Source organism: Aegilops tauschii, chromosome 4 (assembly GCF_002575655.3).
Source record: "Aegilops tauschii subsp. strangulata cultivar AL8/78 chromosome 4, Aet v6.0, whole genome shotgun sequence".
Taxonomy (NCBI): domain Eukaryota; kingdom Viridiplantae; phylum Streptophyta; class Magnoliopsida; order Poales; family Poaceae; genus Aegilops; species Aegilops tauschii.
This window is the reverse complement of record NC_053038.3, coordinates 78912322-78930314: the sequence shown is the minus strand read 5'-3', so window position 1 is coordinate 78930314 and position 17993 is coordinate 78912322. Positions and strand designations below refer to the sequence as shown.

Below are 17993 nucleotides of genomic sequence, written 5' to 3'. Positions count from 1 at the left end.
GATATGGTGCGATCTATGATGTCTCTTACCGATTTACCGCTCTCATTTTGGGGCTATGCTTTAGAGACTGCCGCATTCACTTTAAATAGGGCTCCGTCGAAATCCGTTGAGACGACACCGTATGAATTATGGTTTGGGAAGAAACCTAAGCTGTCGTTTCTAAAAGTTTGGGGATGCGATGCTTATGTCAAGAAACTTCAACCTGAAAAGCTCGAACCCAAGTCGGAAAAATGCGTCTTCATAGGATACCCTAAGGAAACTGTTGGGTATACCTTCTACCTCAGATCCGAAGGCAAGATCTTCGTTGCCAAGAACGGGTCCTTTCTAGAGAAGGAGTTTCTCTCGAAAGAATTGAGTGGGAGGAAAGTGGAACTTGATGAGGTGATAGTCACCCCTTCCGAACCGGAAAGTAGCGCAGCGCGGGAAGATGTTCCTGTGGTGCCTACATCGACTGGGGAGGAAGTTAATGATGATGATCATGAAGCTACAGATCAAGTCACTGAACTTCGTAGGTCCACAAGGACACGTTCCGCACCAGAGTGGTACGGCAACCCTGTCCTGGAAATCATGTTGTTAGACAACGGTGAACCTTCGAACTATGAAGAAGCGATGGCGGGCCCGGATTCCGACAAATGGCTAGAAGCCATGAAATCCGAGATAGAATCCATGTATGAAAACAAAGTATGGACTTTGACTGACTTGCCCGATGAGCGGCGAGCCATAGAAAACAAATGGATCTTTAAGAAGAAGACAGACGCAGATGGTAATGTGACCATCTACAAAGCTCGACTTGTCGCTAAGGGTTATCGACAAGTTCAAGGGGTTGACTACGATGAGACTTTCTCACCCGTAGCGAAGCTGAAGTCCGTCCGAATCATGTTAGCAATTGCCGCATACTATGATTATGAGATATGGCAGATGGACGTCAAAACGGCATTCCTTAATGGCTTCCTTAAGGAAGAGTTGTATATGATGCAGCCGGAAGGTTTTGTCGATCCTAAGAATGCTAACAAAGTATGCAAGCTCCAGCGCTCAATCTATGGGCTGGTGCAAGCATCTCGGAGTTGGAACATTCGCTTTGATGAGATGATCAAAGCGTTTGGGTTTACACAGACTTATGGAGAAGCCTGTGTTTACAAGAAAGTGAGTGGGAGCTCTGTAGCATTTCTCATATTATATGTGGATGACATACTGTTGATGGGAAATGATATAGAATTCTTGGAAAGTATAAAGGCCTATTTGAATAAGTGTTTTTCAATGAAGGACCTTGGAGAAGCTGCTTATATATTAGGCATCAAGATCTATAGAGATAGATCAAGACGCCTCATTGGTCTTTCACAGAGTACATACCTTGATAAGATATTGAAGAAGTTCAGTATGGATCAGTCCAAGAAGGGGTTCTTGCCTGTATTGCAAGGTGTGCAATTGAGCATGGCTCAATGCCCGACCACGGCAGAAGATATAGAAGAGATGAGTGTCATCCCCTATGCCTCGGCCATAGGGTCTATTATGTATGCCATGCTGTGTACCAGACCTGATGTAAACCTTGCGTAAGTTTGGTAGGAAGGTACCAAAGTAATCCCGGCAAAGAACACTCGACAGCGGTCAAGAATATCCTGAAGTACCTGAAGAGGACTAAGGATATGTTTCTCGTTTATGGAGGTGACGAAGAGCTCGTCGTAAAGGGTTACGTCGACGCTAGTTTCGACACAGATCTGGATGACTCGAAGTCACAGACCGGATACGTGTATATTTTGAATGGAGGAGCAGTAAGCTGGTGCAGTTGCAAGCAAAGCGTCGTGGCGGGATCTACATGTGAAGCGGAGTACATGGCAGCCTCGGAGGCAGCACAGGAAGCAGTCTGGATGAAGGAGTTCATTACCGACCTAGGGGTGATTCCCAATGCGTCGGGCCCGATGACTCTCTTCTGTGACAACACTGGAGCTATTGCCCTTGCGAAGGAGCCCAGGTTTCACAGGAAGACCAGGCATATCAAGCGTCGCTTCAACTCCATTCGTGAAAGTGTTCAAAATGGAGACATAGATATTTGTAAAGTACACACGGACCTGAATGTAGCAGATCCGTTGACTAAACCTCTCCCTAGGGCAAAACATGATCAACACCAGGACGCAATGGGTGTTCGATTCATCACAATGTAACTAGATTATTGACTCTAGTGCAAGTGGGAGACTGTTGGAAATATGCCCTAGAGGCAATAATAAATGGTTATTATTATATTTCTTTGTTCATGATAATCGTCTATTATTCATGCTATAATTGTATTGTCCGGAAATCGTAATACATGTGTGAATACATAGACCACAACCTGTCCCTAGTAAGCCTCTAGTTGACTAGCTCGTTGATCAACAGATAGTCATGGTTTCCTGACTATGGACATTGGATGTCATTGATAACGGGATCACATCATTAGGAGAATGATGTGATGGACAAGACCCAACTTAAGCATAGCATAAAAGATCGTGTAGTTTCGTTTGCTAGAGCTTTTCCAATGTCAAGTATCTTTTCCTTAGACCATGAGATCGTGCAACTCCCGGATACCGTAGGAGTGCTTTGGGTGTGCCAAACGTCACAACGTAACTGGGTGACTATAAAGGTGCATTACGGGTATCTCCGAAAGTGTCTGTTGGGTTGGCACGGATCGAGACTGGGATTTGTCACTCCGTGTGACGGAGAGGTATCTCTGGGCCCACTCGGTAATGCATCATCATAATGAGCTCAATGTGACTAAGGCGTTAGTCACGGGATCATGCATTGCGGTACGAGTAAAGAGACTTGCCGGTAACGAGATTGAACAAGGTATTGGGATACCGACGATCGAATCTCGGGCAAGTAACATACCGATTGACAAAGGGAATTGCATACGGATTGATTGAATCCTCGACACCGTGGTTCATCCGATGATATCATCGTGGAACATGTGGGAGCCAACATGGGTATCCAGATCCCGCTGTTGGTTATTGACCGGAGAGGCGTCTCGGTCATGTCTGCATGTCTCCCGAACCCGTAGGGTCTACACACTTAAGGTCCGGTGACGCTAGGGTTGTAGAGATATATGTATGCGGAAACCCAAAAGTTTTTCGGGGTCCCGGATGAGATCCCGGACGTCACGAGAGGTTCCGGAATGGTCCGGAGGTAAAGATTTATATATGGGAAGTCTTATTTTGGTCGCCGGAAAAGTTTCGCGCTTTATCGGTATTGTACCGGGAGTGCCGAAAGGGGTCCGGGGGTCCACCAAGGGGGTCCACCAGCCCCGGGGGGGCCCCATGGGCTGTAAGGGGTGCGCCTTGGCCTATATGGGCCAAGGGCACCTGCCCCAAGAGGCCCATGCGCAAGAGATAAGAAAAAAGGGAGAGTCCTAAAGGGGGAAGGCACCTCCGAGGTGCCTTGGGGGGGAAGGACTCCCCCCTGGCCGCACCCTTCCTTGGAGGAAGGGGCAAGGCTGCGCCCCCCCCTCCCTTGGCCCTATATATAGTGGGGGGAAGGGAGGGCAGCAACATCTAAGCCTTGGGCGCCTCCCTCCTCCCGTGCAACACCTCTCTCTCTCGCAGAAGCTTGGCGAAGCCCTGCCGGAGCCCCGCTACATCCACCACCACGCCGTCGTGCTGTTGGATCTCCATCAACCTCTCCTCCCCCCTTGCTGGATCAAGAAGGAGGAGACGTCGCTGCACCGTACGTGTGTTGAACGCGGAGGTGCCGTACGTTCGGCACTCGGTCATCGGTGATTTGGATCACGGCGAGTACGACTCCGTCATCCACGTTCATTGGAACGCTTCCGCTCGCGATCTACAAGGGTATGTAGATGCACTCCTTTCCCCTCGTTGCTAGTAGACTCCATAGATGCATCTTGGTGAGCGTAGGAAAATTTTAAATTATGCTACGATTCCCAACAGTGGCGGCGCGCGGGTGGGCCGGATCTGGGCTTCCGGTCCGCGTCCTCGTCATGGCAGCGCTTGCCGTTGCCCTCGGTCATGAGGCGTGGTCCAGGACGGGCCGAGCGCCGGTGGTGCTGGCCAGGACGCACGCTGGCGGCGCCCTACTTCATCTCGCGTCGTCTCGCTGGCCAATGGTGGTGGTCATCTTCTTCGTCATAGATGGCCGGCCAGAGGCTTGGTGGTCGGATCTCGGGATCCATCATCTAGTCCCGGCTGCGAGTTGGGGAAACATGGTTGCCGGTGAAAACCGAGCCGTTGGCAGGCGATGGCGGCGTTCTACGCCGTTACCTTGATGGCGTCGTGTAACTACTGTCGACCCACTCGTGCTGCTCTGGGGGAAACCCTATGATCTGGTGTTCCAGATCGGACGATGGCGGCACTGCGGTGTCATTTCTCTCTTGGGAGCATCGTTTGTGGAGCAGCGCTGGAAGTCAGAGGCAGGAGGTGAAGCGGCTTCGTCTTGCACGGAGCTTCGGTGGAGATGTCAAGTCATGCCTGACCGACAGGTGCTACACTTTGTCATGCCTGGTCGGCAGGTGCTACGCACGACAGATTCTCCAAAGACTTCAAGCTGTGTCGGCTGGTGGTACTTGGCAGCATGGTGCTGAGGTGTATCAGTGGCGACCGCGACGTGCTCATCTGTTTGCGCGCAGGGAGGATGTGCCGTTGGGCGCCGTGGTGGCGTTGACGATAGCTAGACCGAGCAAGCTTGATGCATCAGTACAGTTCTGAAGATGGAGCGGTGGCAGTTGGCGGCGGCGGCCTCTGAGAGCACGCCGGACCGGCGAGACCCATGCCCGGCAGGCGTCCTGGATGGGTCCTCAGGTCTTAAATGTTAGGTTTGGCTGCGATGTCTGTTTGGTATTAGGCCCAGGCTATCTGCGCCCCTTCATCAACTGGATAGGTGTAGCGACAGTTTGTTGCTTAGACGATGGGTTTAGTCTTAGTGTGCTTTTACTTTAGTCTTAAGGTCTTATGAGAATAATTAATAAAGTGGCCATATGCATCGCCCAGATGCACAGAAGAGGGTGATCCTCCTTTTTAAAAAAAATCATCATCACCACTGTCATCGCCATCGTCATCCACACCCTTATCATTATAATCTTAAGAACCCTAGTGGGTCGTCTTGTGTGTTACTTATATCATTCACTCATGTTTGTCAGGCCGTGGTCCACCCAGAATTTTGGGCAAAAAAATTTAATACTCCTATATCATATACTCGTCAACCAAGACAAGACAAGGTCCAAGGAGATCGTGCGTGCCTCCTCTTTTTTTCCTACTCGTGGATGCCTCCCTCGTGTATACGATGGCTCACATAACCACCGATGCGCTAATTTTGATGCTAATCCTAGTACGCCTAGAATATCAGGAATGAGTGAGTACAGTTCTGTTTGCACAGCTAGCCCAGTCGATATATACTTTTTCCTACACGAGGGACGAGTGCCTCAAATCGGGATCCCGAACTCAGGCCCCAGCCTCCAGCGGTCGCCGGCGCCGCCCGCACCGCGCCGGCCCCTCGCGGCCAAACCTCCTCCACCTCCAACCCCCCCTGCCTGCCTCCCCTCGCCGGCAGGTTGCCCGTCGCAGCTCGGTCCCGCGCCCGCGCCACCAGAGACAGCACGGCGAGCACCAGAGCAGCCTACGAGGAGTTGGTAAGCCGGCTTCCGCATCTTCATATTATCGACTGCCTGATGCCCTGCTGTATTGTTGTGCCCGGCCTGCTGCCCCCATTTTTGCCCTAAAATCCCCAATGTCCAAGCCCAAGTGTTACATTACTTGTTTTAATTGTTATTGCGTTGCTGATATTTTCGGAATCCCCAACTTATTTCTGGCTTTTTCTTCTTGTGTTTGTTGTAGTTGTATAATCACGCAGATTCGAGACTTACGATTCAACTACAATGTTGTGAATCAAAATCAATTGGCTGTTCATATGTGCGATATTTTTCCTTTTGACAAGTGCGCCCACCATTCGATTTCTTTCTGGTATGCCAATGCATCGAGCAGTTTTATCACCTCCACTCTTCTGTTTTGTGTCAATTCACTAGGTTCTTATGCTAGTTTGGTGTTACTTATGCTGTACAATTGTCAAAAATGAAGAGACTATTTTTGTTTACCTAAGACTGTTGTTTCTTCCTAACTATTTGTATTTGCTAACTCTAAACATATTATTTGGTGAGCTATAATATTTATTGTAAAACCTATTTATGTTGTTCTTTTCAGTAAGACTGTGTACTATATTTGATGCTGATATTTTTTTTATATGGCACAGGAACTCCGAATTTTTCTGCTCTGCCATTGCCACGAAAGCCATGCCGATGTTGCATTGAGTGCGGCCTCGCACGTCTGGCGGCGAGGACCGCCTTAGCGTTCTCCATGACGATCTGATCCTCCTCATAGTAAGCAGGCTGGACACCCGAACAGTGCTCTCCATGGCCGTCCTAGCCAAGCGATGGGTTCGCATCCCCCGCGAGCTGTCGGTGCTCGACTTCAGGGTGAGTGACATACTCCCGCTGGAGTACGAACGGACCGTCGCCCTTCGCCAGCGCAACTTGCCGTGTGACGCCACTTTGGCCAGGACACTCGACGGTCTCAAGGCGCGATGCGAGATCGACACAATCAGGTCATTCACCAATGGAATCACGAGCTTCCTAGAAGCAGACAGTGGCCATGACCGGCACGTGAAGACCCTCTGTCTTGAGTTTTTTCGCACATACAATAGCATCTGTGTGGACCGCCTGATCAATGTTGCGGTAGGTTGTCGTCAGGCAATCGTCCGGTTATGATCAGACGCAGACATACAGATTCCCCCACAACTGTCTCAACCTCCGGTCTTGCCTTCGCAGCCTGACGCTAGGCAAGTACTGTGCACTGCCACCGCTGCATAGCTACAACACGCTCACCAAGCTCATCCTGCGTAACATGTCTGCTTCCACGCCCGTCGCCATGTATGAGAGGGTGTTCGAAGACTGCACCGGGCTGCAAGTGCTTCACCTCACGTTCTGCTGCTGTGCACATACCACTCTGGTGGTGGACGCGCCGTGTTCACATATCAGGGAGCTCGTCCTGGAAGAGTGCTCGTTCTTTGTGATCGAGCTGCGCGACTTCCCAATGCTTGTCCGCCTGGCGTGCTGCCTAACCCACACTTCAAAGATTCTATTTGGCTCAGTTCCGAGCCTCATGGACATTAACCTCTCATTCTCTCTAGAGGATGATAGTAAAGTGGCAGCACGATGGATAGATGAGTTCGACTCGTTCCTTGGTATGTCCCCCACCATAACGAACCTTGTCATCCGATTTATTGGGCGGAGAACATGGATTCGGCCCAGTCATCTAGAGAGGAAGTTGCCACACCTGAAAAAGCTCAGTCATCTAGAGAGGAAGTTGCCACACCTGAAAAAGCTCCTTGTCGCTGACATGCCTTCAAATTGGGATATCTCATGGACACGTGGCCTCCACATGGCCTCGACATTTCTTGAGGTCCTGCACATCCACGTGCCCCACTCAGAAATGGAGCCAGATTGCATGCGCGGGATGAATTGGTCGAAATCAGGCAATGAGCTTCGACACCATCACCTCAAGGAGCTGGTCATGATTGGATACACGCAGCGTAACATATGGCTTTTGAAGTATGTTGTGAGGGTGTGCACATCGTTGCAATGCATTGTTTTGCTGAAGGATGGCAATGTTCGGTACATCGGACTCTAGGATTGGCGGATGGTCGGGCAGCAAACATGTCCATGGAGCGATGATGAGAAAATGGTGGTGAGAAGAATGATGAAAAAAATTGGGCTCAGGCCTCTTCCTGAACTGATCTTAGGATGATCTCTTTATTTATTCTTATGTACACATTGTTATGGAACCTAGAGGGATCTTGTGATCGATGGGAAAAATATGTTTGTCCTCAGTTTAGTTTCACTCGATCAATGTCCATTTTCCAATTCCCAAACTAAATAGTAGTATAGTTTGTGGGAGTAGCACCAATAGTATGCCAACATCCTTAGACGCATGCAATCTCAAGCTTCAATGGTACGTGCAGGCCAAGTAACTCCACAGCCACGTACTACGAACATGCCTCATCACAGGCACTCAGGGACTGCAGGCACCAGTTCGTATCATCCTGGTGCTGTGTATGGTTAATCTGATGGCAACAGTCGTGATCATCAACCGGCAATGGTGGAGCCAACATCTGAACAATGGGTGTACATAGACCAGTAAAAAACTTTTACTCAAGTTTATTTATGTATAGTGTTATATACATGAATTATACCTGATTATACAAGCATTTTGCTAAAATAGTGGGTATACATTTGTACACCCACGTCCTGAACTAGCTCCGCCCATGTCAACCGGTCCATGTAGGGATGGGCATAAAAACCGATGAACCGAAGACCGAACCGACGCCGAAACTGAATTAACCGAATTTTCGGTTTTTTCTTCTGTCACAAAAAAAAAACGGTTTTCAGGTCCACTAACCGAATATAATTCGGTATGTTCGGTTTTCATCTCGGTTAACTGAACAACCAACCGAACAACACGAGCTGGCGTAAAGGGGTAGAGAACCAACGCAAAAACAGGCACAGCGAACGCTCCCGACAGTAGCGCTCACGACCCCTTTTTTTCGAGAGCTCGCCGACGATCGCCACCAACACAATGCGCGCGTCTCGCATGGTATGGGCCTACCTGACGGAACTGCATGCAAGCATGCATGCACTCTTTGGTTCAGAAGTCTTCGGAGATTCCTCCAAGGATGGACAAGGAGCGCCGTTGCAATGTGGAGCACAAGGGTGACGCTGCCCCACCCTCCAAGCATTAGAAGATCGACACTAAGAAGTGCAATGCCAACGACGATGTTGCCAGGGCCTTGGGCTCCAGCCAGCCATGCATTGACGACACCCAGTGCGACGTCGACATCAACTCCGCTCACAAGCGGTCGAATTAGTTTAATTATTATAGTCACTCCGTTCCAAATTATATGTCGATGTTTTGAGCACCTTGTATATCTTTGTAAGGGCTGAAATGTTCTGAATGGAGCCCTCCAAATACTAAGTACTCCCTCCGTCCCAAAAAGGTTGTATCAAAATTGTCCAAATTTGGATGTATGTGGACACTATTTAGTGTTTAGATACATCCAAATTTGGACAACTTTGAGACAACCTTTTCGGGATGGAGGGAGTAATTTTTATGTTAATTTAGTCTATAATGCAATATTTGATATATTTGAATGTTTTTCCTAGTACATTTTCGAAAAAATTATCCGCTTTCACCACCGGCCCTAGCTCCATACACCATTTATTCAAGATGAAAACGAGGCACGCAGTTTCTCTAGAAAATATACGTGTGGGATATGGTTTATTCAAGGCAAGCATGGAGCCATCGGACACAGTTTTAGAAAACAAATTGGTAGGCGAAATGGAAGCATCGCACAAGGTTACTGCTTACAAATCATGTGTGGATATACGGCCCAATATAGGGCCCATTGTGTTGCAACCTTACTTTGTGTCTTGTATAAATTTGGACCAGCAGCTGTGCCAGCATGTCGAGAAGAAACGGCCTGTGAACCCGTCCGGCCCTGGGACCTTATCCAGAGGCATAGCTTGACCACCTTCTCCACCTCCTTTTCGACGACTACCTCCAATGCGATAGATCCCTACATGGGATGCCAAGTAGCCCCAAGTCCAAGGTGTATTCCCGTTCTAGTGCCCGGCCAAAGAGGTTGTCATAGAAATCGTCCATCGCCGTGGTAATTTGCTCCTGACTAGTCAAGATAATGTCCTCCTATCGCAAGGTTGTAATGGCATTCTTCCTTAGTCGGTGTCGGGCATGCTGGTGAAGAAACTAGTATTGGCATCTCCCTCCCTCAGATACAGCATCCTCGAGTGCTGCCTCACAATTGTTCTCTGAAAAGAACAGAATCCTAGCCGTTTTCGTTTCAAGAGCTTTCTCAGACTAAATTCCTGGTCGACAATTCTCTACTGTCCATCGCCTTGTCCAGCTTGGAGATTACCTCCACCGGTCGCTCCAACTCTGCAATCCTTTCGCCGTCGCCCTAAGCTTTATATCAAGTACGTACCACAAAAGGATTCCCATTCGCCATGATAGAGTTCCACGCATTCTCCGCGATCTCAAAGAAACCCTACGCACGAGGCCAAAAGGCCTCAAATCTGAAGCGTCTACCCATGCTATGTCCGCGTTTAGACCACCAGAATTGGGCAGTGGTCCGATATTGCCATACCCAGAGCCATGAAGAAACTAGAGGGGTGCGCCTCCTCCCACGAGTTCGTGCAGAACACATGATCAATCTTCTCTACGGTTGGTTTCTCCCTCTCATTGGACCATGTGAATCTCGTCCCATTCAGATGCATTTCCTTGAGCTCCAAAGTGTTTAACTTCGACTAGAACCGGGCCATCTTGCGCCTATTAACAGCAAAGTTGCTCTTGTCGGTAGGGTTAACTAGCAAGTTGAAATCCCCAAAAAGCCAAGGCCTTGCAAGCAGCTCTCTAACATCCACCAACTCATGCATGAACTCTATTTTCACCGCATGCACCTGCTCACTTGGGTTAGATCCAGACGCACACTGATGGAGGAGACATGTGGTGCTTGAACCCTAGATCGAGAGGAGATGCCCGCTGAATTTGGTCAGGGACACAATGGGAGCCGCCGCCTAGATCGGGCATGGAGCGAACGCGAAGTTGAGGAGGGCCACCGCCTGGATCGGGCATTGACCGGACGGGGAGGTTTAGGTGGAAGGGTGGGCCAGCAGGGTGGTAGGCAGCAGCCGGAGCAGAGGAACACGACCGCAGATAGAGACAAAAACAGCGGCAGCCGGCAAGGAGGCGAGGGGAGAGGATCAAGCACTGCGTTGCGCGTGATTAAAAATTAGGATATGATACCATGTTAAGAATATGCAAATTGTATTCCCATGAGGCCAAAGGCCAGTATATATATACATGTACATGTACAACAAATATGCAGAAAACCCCCGGTCGTCGGTCGGATCCCCAACTCCGCCTACAGATCCGGCGATCCCGGCCTCGTTCCCGCTGGATCCCGTGCTCAGCGGCACTCCTCCCGCCACCGGCCTGGAGCAGCGACCCCATGGCAATGGCGACCTCGCCCGGACGCCGTTGATGCCCGAGACAAACGCCAGAGCCAGCAGCAGGAGCCCGAAGGCCGAGAACCCTCGCCCAAACCAGCCCAAGCCATCACAACTTTGTACAAAAAAGAAATCTGCTACCTAATGGGCTGCCTCCAGCCAACCCAAAAGGAGCGCCCAACAGGCTTCTGGCCTCCCAGCTGGGAGAAGCCAGCCTCGCTCCCGAACGCTTTTCGATCGCCAGGTGAAGTGAGGAGGTCGCTCCAGAAGTTGAAATTGTGGATTCGGTGAAGTTAGGAGGGGTTTTCTGTAAATTGGAACAGAGAAGTGGAATATTATTGCAAAAAGGTCACAACTTACATCATAGTCGTTAGATGCAGATTTAATGGTCAGAAATGACGGATGGCAGACACACCATCATCACCAACCGAGTCTTTTATAGAAAAAAATAAAGAAATTGAAGCAGAGAAGTGGGATATTGTTGCAAAAAGGCCACAACTTACATCGCAGTCATTAGATGCAGATCTAATGGTCAGAAACGACGAACGGCAGACACACCATCATCACCAATTAAGTCTTTTATAGGAGTAGAGACTTTGCCACATTATTTAATTTTCCGTATTATAGTATTTAATACAAGTAATGACTTGTCAAGCATGAGCCAGCTCCGAACACCAAATCCTCTATCAAAACTACTTCCTGAAACACTTGACACATTAGGCATTTCTTTTATGTTTTGTAGATACACAAGCAAATAATGAACATATTATAAAGAGAATTGAGCATACATTCTTGAGATGTTCTCTTCCTCTTGTGTCCATGACCTAGGGTAAAGCTCCTGCAGGAAAACGCCGCCAATTTCAGAAAATGGAGCTAATACAGAAGGAGCAGTAAATAGCAAGGATGGCACACAATAACCTTGGTTTCAGGATCCATCAAACGAGCATTGGGATCTTCTACGAATAAGTCACTGCGGAGTAGGGTCAGGGAAGTCGAAAATGATGTAAGTAGGCCTTATGAATCGGGAGTAACTATCATGTCAGTATGCCACCATTCCGTGTCAAACAAGTTAGCGACAGTGAGGCTCAGTTTGAGTTTAATGTGATTTGCTGAGCTTCACTTCAAATTGTTTTGAAAAGTCTATTACTCTGTAGTAGAGCAGATTGAAATTGAAAATTATGTAATCCAGCAACTTCTTCTTACATTTCATCGGTTCAACAATGTATACATTTGTAACTGGCTTATGAGAAACACAACTAACTAAACACCCAGATATCTAAGCGTGCATTTGGATTGTCACCAAAGCCGACCCTACCAAAATATTGGCTTGCCCTTGAATGTTTAGCACAGTTTGACCCCTGTTTGTAAAATTGTTTGGCTCTGACCCTTTTTCTACCGCCCTACACGCTGGGGTAGAAATATATGTGTTATCATCATGGTCAACGGCGGTATATTTGTTGGGGAACGCAGTATTTCAAATTTTTTGCCTACGATCACGCAAGATCTATCTAGGAGATGCATACCACCGAGTGGGGAGAGTGTATCCACGTACCCTCGTAGACCGAAAGCGGAAGCGTTTAGTAACGCGGTTGATGTAGTCGAATGTCTTCGCGATCCAACCGATCCAAGTACCGAACGTACGGCACCTCCGCGATCAGCACACGTTCAGCTCGGTGACATCCCTCGAACTCTTGGTCCAAGGCCGAGAGAGAGTTCCGTCAGCACGATGGCGTGGTGACGGTGATGTGAAGTTACCGGCGCAGGGCTTCACCTAAGCACTACGACGATATGACCGAGGTCTATAACTGTGGAGGGGGGCACCGCACACGGTTAAGAGAAACTTGTGTGTCTTTGGGGTGCCCCCCTCTCCACGTATATAAAGGAGGGGGGAGGAGGAGGCCGGCCAAGGTATGGCGCGCCAAGGGGGGGAGTCCTACTTGGACTCCCGGTCCAAGTAGGATTCGCCCCCCTTCCTATTCCAAGGAGAAGGGGGAAAGAGAAGGAGAAGAAGAAGGAAAGGGGGCCGCCCCCCACCCACCCCCAACTCTAGTCCAATTCGGTTTGGGCTTGGGGGGCGCGCACCTCCACCTGACGCGACTGCCTCCTCTCTCCTCAAGGGCCCATGAAGGCCCATTAACCCCCTCCCCCCCCGGGGGGGGGGGGGTTCCGGTAACCCCCCGGTACTCCGAAAAATGTCCGAACCTTTCCGAAACTATTCCGGTGTCCAAACATAGCCTTCCAATATATCAATCTTTATGTCTCGACCATTTCGAGACTCCTCGTCATGTCCGTGATGTCATCCGGGACTCCGAACAAACTTCGGTTCATCAAATCACATAACTCATAATACAAATTGTCATCAAACGTTAAGCGTGCGGACCCTACGGGTTCAAGAACTATGTAGACATGACCGAGACACATCTCCGATCAATAACCAATAGCGGAACCTGGATGCTCCTATTGGCTCCTACATATTCTACGAAGATCTTTATCGGTCAAACCGGATAACAACACACGGTGTTCCCTTTGTCATCGGTATGTTACTTGCCCGAGATTCGATCGTCGGTATCATCATACCTAGTTCAATCTCGTTACCGGTAAGTCTCTTTACTCGTTCTGTAATGCATCATCCCGCAACTAACTCATTAGTCACATTGCTTGCAAGGCTTATAGTGATGAGCATTATCGAGAGGGCCCAGAGATACCTCTCCCATACACGGAGTGACAAATCCTAATCTCGATCTATGCCAACTCAACAAACACCATCGGAGACAACTGTAGAGCATCTTTATAATCACCCAGTTACGGTGTGACGTTTGATAGCACATAAGGTGTTCCTCCGGTATTCGGGAGTTGCATAATCTCATAGTCAGAGGAACATGTATAAGTCATGATGAAAGCAATAGCAATAAAACTAAACGATTATTATGCTAAGCTAACAGATGGGTCTTGTCCATCACATCATTCTCTAATGATGTGATCCCGTTCATCAAATGACAACACATGTCTATGGTCAGGAAACATAACCATATTTGATTAACGAGCTAGTCAAGTAGAGGCATACTAGGGTCACTCTGTTTTGTCTATGTATTCATACATGTACTAAGTTTCTGGTTAATACAATTCTAGAATGTATAATAAACATTTATCATGATATAAGGAAATATAAATAACAACATTATTATTGCCTCTAGGGCATGTTTCCTTCAGTCTCCCACTTGCACTAGAGTCAATAATCTAGTTCTCATCGCCATGTGATTTAACACCAATAGTTCACATCACCATGTGATTAGTTCACATCCGATTTGACTAATACCCAAAGGGTTTTACTATAGTCAATAATCTAGTTCACATCGCTATGTGATTAACACCCAGAGTACTAAGGTGTGATCATGTTTTGCTTGTGAGAGAAGCTTAGTCAATGGGTCTGTCACATTCAGAGCCGTATGTATTTTGCAAATTTTCTATGTCTACAATGCTCTGCATGGAGCTACTCTAGCTAATTGCTCCCACTTTCAATATGTATCCAGATTGAGACTCGAAGTCATCTGGATCGGTGTAAAAGCTTGCATCGGCGTAACTCTTTACGATGAACTCTTTATCACCTCCATAACCAAGAAATATTTTCTTTGTCTTCTAAGGATAATTTTGACTGCTGTCAAGTGATCCACTCCTGGATCAATATCGTACCCCCTTGCCAAACTCATGGCAAGGTACACAATAGGTTTGGTACACAGCATAGCATACTTTATAGAACCTATGGCTGAGGCATAGGGAATGACTTTCATTCTCACTCTATTTTCTGTCGTGGTCGTGTTTTGAGTCTTACGCAACTTTACACCTTGCAATACAGGCAAGAACTCCTTCTTTGACTGTTCCATTTTGAACTACTTCAAAAAATTTGACAAGGTATGTACTCATTGAAAAATCTTATCAAGCGTCTTGATCTATCTCCATAGATCTTGATGCCCAATATGTAAGCAGCTTCACCAAGGTCTTTCTTTGAAAAACTCCTTTCATATATTGCTTTATGCTTTCGAGAAAATTCTACATCATTTCCAATCAACAATATGTTATTCACATATACTTATCAAAAAGGCTGTAGTGCTCCCACTCACTTTCTTGTAAATACAGGCTTCACCGCAAGTCTGTATAAAACTATATGCTTTGATCAACTTTTCAAAGCGTATATTCCAACTCCAAGATGCATGCACCAGTCCATAGATGGATCGCTGGAGCTTGCACATTTTGTTACCACCTTTAGGATTGACAATACCTTCTGGTTGTATCATATACAACTCTTCTTTAATAAATCCATTAAGGAATGCAGTTTTGATATCCATTTGTTAGATTTCATAAAATGTGGCAATTGCTAACATGATTCAGACAGACTTAAGCATCGATACGAGTGAGAAAATTTCATCGTATTCAACACTTTGAACTTGACGAAGACCTTTTTTGACAATTCGAGCTTTGTACATAGTAGTACTACTATCAGCGTCTGTCTTCCTCTTGAAGATCCATTTAATCTCAATTCCCCACCGATCATCGGGCAAATCAATCAAAGTCCATACTTTGTTCTCAGACATGGATCCCTTCTCAAATTTCATGGCCTCAAGCCATTTCACGGAATTTGGGCTCATCGCCGCTTCCTCATAGTTCGTAGGTTCGTCATGGTATAGTAACATGACTTCCAGAAAGGACTACCGTACCACTCTGGTGGAGACTCTACTCTGGTTGACCTACGAGGTTCGGTAGTAACTTGATCTGAAGTGTCATGATGATCATCATTAGCTTCCTCACTAATTGGTGTAGGAATCACTTGAACTGATTTCTATGATGAACTACTTTCCAATTCGGGAGAAGGTACAACTACCTCATCAAGTTCTACTTTCCTCCCACTCACTTCTTTCGAGAGAAACTCCTTTTCTAGAAAGGATCCATTCTTAGCAACAAAAATCTTGCCTTCAGATCTGTGGTAGAAGGTGTACCCAACAGTTTCCTTTGCGTATCCTATGAAGACGCATTTCTCCGATTTGGGTTTGAGCTTATCAGGTTGAAGCTTTTTCACATAAGCATCGCAGTCCCAAACTTTAAGAAACTACAACTTGGGTTTCCTGCCACACCACAGTTCATATGGCGTCGTCTCAACGGATTTAGATGGTGCCCCTATTTAACGTGAATGCAGCTGTCTCTAATGCATAACCCCAAAATGATAGTGGTAAATTGGTAAGAGACATCATAGATCGCACCATATCTAATAAAGTGCGGTTTCGACGTTCGGACACACCATTACGCTGTGGTGTTGCAGGTGGCGTGAGGTGCGAAACCATTCCACATTTTTCAAATGAAGACCAAACTCATAACTCAAATATTCACCTCCACGATCAGATCGTAGAAACTTTGTTTTCTTGTCCGATGATTTTCCACTTCACTCTGAAATTCTTTGAACTTTTCAAATGTTTCAGACTTATGTTTCATCGAGTAGATATACCCATATCTTCTCAAATCATCTGTGAAGGTCCGAAAATAATGGTACCCGCCGCGAGCCTCAACACTCATTGGACCGCATACATCAGTATGTATTATTTCCAATAAGTCAGTCGCTCGCTCCATTGTTCTGGAGAATGGAGTCTTAGTCATCTTGCCCATGAGTCATGGTTCGCAAGCATCAAATGATTCATAATCAAGTGATTCCAAAAGTCCATCCGCATGGAGTTTCTTCATGCGCTTTACACCAATATGACCTAAACAGCAGTGCCACTAGTATGTTGCACTATCATTATCAACTTTGCATCTTTTGGCATCAATATCATGAATATGTGTATCACTACGATCGAGATTCAATAAACCATTCACCTTGGGTGTATGACCACAGAAGGTTTATTCATGTAAACATAATAACAATTATTCTTTGACTTAAATGAATAACCGTATTGCAATAAACATGATCCAATGATATTATGCTCAACGCAAACACCAAATAACATTTATTTTAGGTTCAACACTAATCCCGAAGGTAAAGGGAGTGTGCGATGGTGATCTTATCACCCTTTGGAATCATTTCCAACACACATCGTCACCTCGCCCTCAACTAGTCTTTGTTCATTTTGTAACTCCTGTTTCGAGTTACTAATCATAGCAACTGAACCAGTATCAAATACCCAGGGTTTACTATGAACACAAGTAAAGTAAACATCAATAAATGTTGGGGAACGTAGTAATTTCAAAATTTTCCTACGCACACGCAAGATCATGGTGATGCATAGCAACGAGAGGGGAGAGTGTTGTCCACGTACCCTCGTATACCGAAAGCGGAAGCGTTATGACAACGCGGTTGATGTAGTCTTACGTCTTCACGATCAACCGATCCTAGTACCAAACGTACGGCACCTCCGCGATCTGCACAGGTTCATCTAGGCGACGTCCCACGAACTCACGATCCAGTAGAGCTTCGAGGGAGAGCTTCGTCAGCACGACGGCGTGATGACGGTGATGATGAAGCTACCAACGCAGGGCTTCGCCTAAGCACCGCTACGATATGACCGAGGTGGATTATGGTGGAGGGGGGCACCGCACACGGCTAAGAGATCAATGATCAACTTGTGTGTCTATGGGTTGCCCCCTCCCCCGTATATAACGGAGTGGAGGAGGGCGGGAGGCCGGCCTCCTAGGCGCGCCCCACGGGGAGTCCTACTCCCACCGGGTGTAGGATTCCACCCCTTCCAAGAGTTGGAGTAGGAGGGAAGGAAGGAGGGGAGAGGGGGAAGGAAAAAGGGGGGAGCGCCGCCCCCCCTTCCTTGTCCAATTCGGACTAGAGGGGGAGGGGGCGCGCGGCCTGCCCTGCCCGCCCCTTCCTCTCTCCACCAAGGCCCATGAGGCCCATTACACTCCCCGGGGGGTTCTGGTAACCCCCCGGTACTCCGGTATTTGTCCAAACTCACTC

General features: G+C 47.5%; 1 long non-coding RNA gene across 2 annotated transcripts; it reads left to right on the top strand.

Moving 5' to 3' along the window:
* The first annotated feature begins 5348 nt into the window (after positions 1-5348).
* On the top strand, positions 5349-7875 carry LOC120962770 (uncharacterized). Of its 2 annotated transcripts, XR_012181410.1 has the most exons (3): positions 5396-5605; positions 5811-5936; positions 6223-6762. It is a non-coding gene; the product is annotated as an uncharacterized lncRNA (long non-coding RNA). The 2 variants fall into 2 exon arrangements; XR_012181411.1 differs by lacking the exon at positions 5811-5936 and having other exon boundaries at positions 5349-5605; positions 6223-7875.
* The last annotated feature ends 10118 nt before the right edge of the window (positions 7876-17993 follow it).